Source organism: Notothenia rossii (genome assembly GCF_949606895.1).
Source record: "Notothenia rossii genome assembly, chromosome: 3".
Taxonomy (NCBI): Eukaryota; Metazoa; Chordata; class Actinopteri; order Perciformes; family Nototheniidae; genus Notothenia; species Notothenia rossii.
In genome coordinates this window covers 31982037-31989007 of record NC_136901.1, presented here as the reverse complement: position 1 = coordinate 31989007, position 6971 = coordinate 31982037, and positions in this window count along the sequence as shown.

Sequence of the window (6971 nt, the reverse complement as noted above, 5' to 3'; positions counted from 1 at the left end):
CACTAATCTGCAGTGCGCATGTGCGAGATGGTCCGCCATATTGGACAACTCCGGACGGCAACCCAAGTAGGACACTTGACACAGTGGCTTTTGGCAAAGCTCAAAAAGAAAACTTGAGAGAGATGAGTTATTGTTATTACAATGTGACTTCACTATTATTTAACAACTCTTTTTATTTAACAACTCTTTTTATTTAACTTCTTTTATTTGGGGTTAAGTACATTGTTAGAATAAGTGATAACCCTGTGATAGGTCAGGGTCATGCCATGGGAAGCCAGCCGGCCTCTCGCTTTCGACCAATCAAATTGCATCAACGCTATTAATATACACAATAAGAGTCTGGTAACCAACATTGAAAAAAGATTATTAATACATTCATGTGCCAATCCATTATATTCTTAAAGGGAGGGAATCCTCATGACACGCATTTAAAAAGAAAATATCATCCGATAAAACAGACCAGTCTCTGCCGGTCTTTTTTTTTTTTTTTAATCCGATGACGTTTTCAGTGATTTTAAGCTGATTAATTACCAAAATAACATCAACCCTGTGGGCAGCGCCATTTTGACGAGTCATATGACTTATTTTACCGGACGTGACGTTAACTATGCGTTTGGTGTCGAGGACAAATTGACGTATGTGCTTTGTTCATGTTGTTTACTGTAGTTACTCTCACAATTATATTTAAATATGCCTCTGTGGTGACACCATATTGGGGACCATAATTCACCTTGTTTGTGTTGTTGCTACAGGGACCCTTTATGGGAAACACCGGTAGCGTTAGCTAGTCATTCCTGCTAGCTTGTCAATGAGAGCAGTTCATGTATTAACCTCCGAGTGTTTAATGGATAATAAAGTGTGGAAGTCCATTCTTAATACACCGCCTCCGACTCCCTTTTCACGGCACTACACCTCATTGTATCGCGAAACATTGCCACAATTCGGATAGGAACAATCCACGGAAGGCTCGGTTCCATCTATTGCCAACGGGGAAGTACGTTCGGAGGCAGTGGCTAGCGAAATGTGCTCGGCCCGAACCGAAAGATCCACAGGCGCATGTATGCAGCGAACATTTCAAGTTTCCGGACGACTACTCTGAGAGTATGATGAAACATAAAATGGGATTTATTAATCAACCATTACTTAATGGGGATGCAGTGGCATTATTTTAAGGTGTCCGAAAAAGACAGTAAAATAGCGTAATGCAACGTGTGCTTCGGTGAGCGGAGCGAAACACACAAGAGTTAGACCTACACTTCGCTATTTTATCTACCTCTGGAACAAGCTAAACTAGTTATAAATATATTTATTATTCACTGTCAGGTCACTCATTACTGGATCAGTGAGCTGCGTGAGATACTGACAGGCTGTCAGGAGAGGGAGAGAGAGGGGGATTCCCCTTTGTGCAATCCAAGTCGTCTGTGAACAGTTTATTTTCAAGCTCTTCAAGCTCATGACAACATATGTTCATCAGAGGATTGTCCATGGCTACTCACTGATCGCAAGTACATCATTCATGTACAGGTCTCCCTACCCGAAATCAATTGCACGAGTAAAGGGATCGCCTCCAGCAAGATCACTGTGCTGTTCATCCTCATCGTCACTGTCCCTGGATTCCTGACGGTTCTGGCCACTTGGCTCGAACCTGTATGGCTGAATTCCCCCATCCAATCTCTCCACATTGCTCAAAACTTCTTCCTCGGCCTACGAGTCCGAACTCATATACTCCGCCATGTTTTCGTCGAATGAGCTGTTCTTGTGTTTCATAGACTGTATATAAAGGGTGTGTTTACAAATTGAACGCATAGATGACGTCACGACCTAGTTTTTCGGATCACGTGACTACTGAAAATGTTCAAAATGGCAGCTGCCTGACGGAATATACAGGTTTTGATAAAAAATAACTATAAAATCATTATTTAACGGGGAATATCGCTGATTTCTTCAGGGTATGGTTTAAACATAATGTTTCACTAAATACTGAAGTTTTGATTAAATATCTAATGAGTGGAGCCTTCCTTTAATATGCGATGATTGACATCTAACCAAGGTTAATTATAGGGTGTATCGGCACAGCTATAACTATAGTTTTGTTTATATAGCACGTTAAAGTTTACGTGCAAGGGTCAAAAGATTTATAGAACACTGAATAAGTGTGTTGTATGACAAATAAAACAGACAAACCGCTTTCTATCCTGGGAAACTATAATTATTATAGTTGTATTATTAATATACACAAGAAGAGTCTGGTAACCAAGATTGAATTGGTGTCAAATGATAACAAAATATTTCCCAGCTACCTACATATTGGCCCAATCTAAATTATTAGTGTTGTATATGAAGGATTTGTATGTGGGTGCAGTGATCATTTAAAAGAAACAAATGGATATCAGTTAAATAGTAACCGGCAACTATTATTTATTTTAGGCCATCTTGTAAAAAGAAGTTATAAGAAAATTGTCAGGCGTCAATTATTGTCACAGTTTAAGGGCGCACCCTGTTATTTTGGCCTGCAGCATCTATTGCATTTCATCTATGTGAATGAGGTCAACTTGCATGACAATTTGTCAGAACAAACTATTGCATTAAAATAAAATAATAATGATGGCATATTTTAACAAAAAATTAACCCATAAGAACCCGGATTACTTTTGGCAAAAGTATGGGGAACATAATTTAAAATAAAAAGACCATGCAGAACACATTTCCGACAAGTAACCCCCCTAGTGTCAAAGATCTGAAATGTGACAAATATGTCCCATTGGGCGTTAATGGTAAAGTAACTCTTATTTATAAATTAATTAATGAGGATTATTTTAGTTGTAACATTCTTTGAATTGAAGAATAAAGAATATATTAACTAAATATAATTGAATCAGCTAAATGAACTGAGCAGATCATAATATTTCTAATTGTGCATATATGTCACTCCAGATTTTCTGAGAAATGTTAAGGTTAATGTCCCGGTGTGACAATGTCACAGCGATATTTATCCTGTTTCATGTTTTTTTTCAAAACAGGTTAAATGTAATAAAGGACACATTCTTAAATGGCTTGAATTGTACCTTTAGCAACAAAAAACTATCTTTTTAAATGTAGCTAGTTGTTATGTTAATGTTAATGAGATAACTAAGTCAATATAATGAGATAGTAAGTCAATATAATGAGATATTAAGTCAATATAATGAGATAGCTAAGTCAATATAATGAGATATTAAGTCAATATAATGAGATATTAAGTCAATATAATGAGATAACTAAGTCAATATAATGAGATAACTAAGTTAATATAATGAGATAACTAAGTCATTAATGAGATAGCTAAGTCAATATAATGAGATAGCTAAGTCAATATAATGAGATAGCTAAGTCAATATAATGAGATATTAAGTCAATATAATGAGATATTAAGTCAATATAATGAGATAACTAAGTCAATATGTAAGGGATAATGTGCTGCGGCGCGGTCATTATGGGGAAAAGAACACAGACAGGCTGATCAGGAGCCCGACGCGAAGCGAAGGGATCTAGATCGGCATGAAGGTGTTCTTTTCCCCATAATGACCAAGTCGCTGCACATTATCCCGCTTATTACATGGCCACATTCTCAACAAAGTAACGTTATGACTCCCAATATTAATTGAAATGCTTTTGTGGATTTAGAAAATGATTTTATTGATTTAAAAAATAGTTGTATGTATTGATTTAAATTGACATGCATCCGCTAAGAAAAATAGTCCGTTGTTACTGTTTGAACTAACGGAGCAACGGCAGGAACTGCTTCGATAGCGTTTTTGAGGAGCTTTTTGATTACAGATTTGAAAACATTGCTGCTTGCTTTAAAAGTAGAACAATTCATTATGTCAAACCTTGGAAAGTATCTAGATATCCCTGCCCTGCCAAAGTAACTGGCAACTGAATATGTGTCGCCGTTTCATGTCTATGTCTGGACCGTTGCGTAAAAAGGAGGATTTCTGCCCGTTACTTCTCCGCTGTTTTCATGTCGCTCTTGTCTTGTCAGTTAGAAACGGCCAAACTGTATTAAGTTAAATCGAACGGACTTGTTTGTGTATGTGAGCGTCCTTAACAACGGTCAATAAGTGCTTGACAGCGGTCTGTCTGTTCGGTATTAACAACGTGTCACGTGTTCTGAATTGACCAATCAGAATCGAGTATTCAACTAAGCCATGTAATAAAATGAGATATTAAAGAGCCTGTGACACGATTTTCCCCCATCATCCAAACCCATCAATTTGAGTAAATATTGTCCCCTTGAAAACCATTACTGAACTGATTTTGGATATTTGTACTTTGATAAACATTAATCTGCCCTTCAATGTTGACCATTTCCTGGATCTTCTCGGGGATTCTTCAAGTCCCGCCAAATTATGGGTGACGTCAATGCGGGCACAGCGCTCCAGCTGCACCGTTCAGGATCCCAGCATCTGCATGTAAACGCACGATGGCGCACACAGCAGCAAGCTCAGACAGCGATGACAGTTTAATTTTGAACGTGTCTGAGAGCTCATATGAGGCTGAAGGATCGGTTTATTTTGTATCTGTTAGAAGTTTAGGAATTAGGTGCGTCAATATGGGCGATCATACGGTCATGTAGCCAGTGGTGGACTGGGACTAAAAATCAGCCCGGGACTCTCGACCGGCCCACTTCGGTAGTAAATTGTCAACGGGGGGAGTGGGGGATGTGCTAGTGACTTATCCGCCCGGCCCACTTCGGTACCGGCCCATCGGGATTCGTCCCGATGGCCAATCCGCCACTGCACCCACGTAAACTGTCAACGGGGGGAGTTTCGCTGCGGGGAAACGGTGGACCTAGTGTCCCGATCGGAGTGGGAATAATAATAATAATAATAATAATAATAATAATAATAATAATAATCCGTGCATTTTATCCATTAATTTCCCCAACATTGTGGTAAAAAAAAACACACGTTTAATCCATGTTGGTGTACTACTACAACCAGTGGTGTAGTGGGGATGTTTAACTTGGTGGACGGGGTGGTGGGTGGACGGGAGACACTATGGACGCGCTCGTGAACTGTCAACGGGGGGGTGGGGGGGGGGTTTGGGGACCTCTGTGTCGCCTGTCAGCGCAACTTACATGATGCCGTTTAGACAATATAATAATAAAGGGCGATGCCGGCTGTCAGCGAACCGATCCGGCCTTTCTGCGCGACTATCACTCAAATGCGGGACATAGTCTCAATGTGTGGGACGCGGGACAAATAATAAAAATGCTGCGTGTGCAGTCCAGCATAGTGCGGGACATCTGGTCACCCTACACACACAGTTCTGCCCCTCACACACACACACGCTTCAAATAAAGTTGCATAAATGCTTGAGCTACGTTTTTATTATAATTACTGTGAAATCTGCCTATTATGTTTTCGTCATTATTACAACAAACACACACTTGCAACTGATAACACTGGCAATGATTTTAGATGTATTAGACTATTAAAAAAAGAAATCATGCTTCAAATAAGTGGGGTACGGCGTACCCCCGCGTCCAACGCCCACTACACCACTGACTGCAACTATAAAAAGCTAAGGTTTGTTTTCTCATCAGGAAATGCAGACCGGCTCAAACAAAAGATTTTTAAATCATCATCCTCACAATCATTTAATGTATCATATGTTCGCCGAATTGACATGAAAGCACTAATAAATGTAGTTTCATCCACTTGAGTTTACAAAAATAATCGATTTGTTTTTATATCACATCCGACGGGAGGAAATTCAGCAGCTCTCACTACCGATTTTTAATCCTAATTTAATCATCATCTTCACCACGATCATTTATGTTTATGTTCGCCGAATTGACATGAAAGCACTGACAAATATGAATATACTGTAGTCAACTTCATTACAACGTTATTAACGTGCCTAAACTCAGTCATTCACCATTTCTACGCATGACAACACACTTTGTCCGTGTTTGGCTCTCTCGCCGCACAGTGAAGCGTTCCCGCATTGACGTCACTTCCGGCTTCCCCCAAAACCTCAAAATGAGTCGAAGGAATTTTCCCGCGATGTTCGAAATTATTGATATTTATCGGAACGGTATCGCTTTTTCTTTTTTAAACTGACGGTTCGAGATTACTAGTAGCCCACTATTTCATTGCACAACAGTTGTTGGGTTCGTGTCACAGGCTCTTTAAGTCAATATAATGAGATAGCTAAGTCAATATAATGAGATAGCTAAGTCAATATAATGAGATATTAAGTCAATATAATGAGATAACTAAGTCAATACAATGAGATAACTAAGTCAATATAATGAGATAACTAAGTCAATACAATGAGATAACTAAGTCAATATAATGAGATAACTAAGTCATTATAATGAAATAGCTAAGTCATTATAATGAGATAGAAAGTCATTATAATGAGATAGCTAAGTCATTACAATGACTTACAATGCTTCGGGAGCTAGTTTGTTAGCCAACATATCCATTGACTGATGTTATGGACGACCTGAAGCTGGTGGCAAGTCCTACGAGATGGTAATTGACCACTTCGCCACTATGCAAGACAGGAGAATGGCCTTGCTCTACAGACAGGGTGAGTATGAAATGCACACCCCCTTCTCTCTGTGTGACGCTACTGTTTACTGTACTGCCTGTTAGCCATCTTTGTAGTTTATGATGTGGTGCTGTTGCTTACTGTGTGCTGCTGGCCTGGATTTAGCTTCATGTGCTAGTCAGTCGGAAGTTGTGGTTTTATTAGTTTTTCTTTGCTCCCTTAAAGTCAGTTCAAGCTTCTGAGATGATTTTAGGTGGAGAGCTTTGCAAAAATTGGGTAAATGCTTTAAATCTTTGGCAAGATAACTGCCTATAAAATGATATATTTTTTGAAAAAAAGGCAATACCGAAAATGTACTCTGACAATGGTTGATGCTGGTGGTTACTCTGACTATGGGCTATAATAGGTTGCTCAAGGAATGATGTATT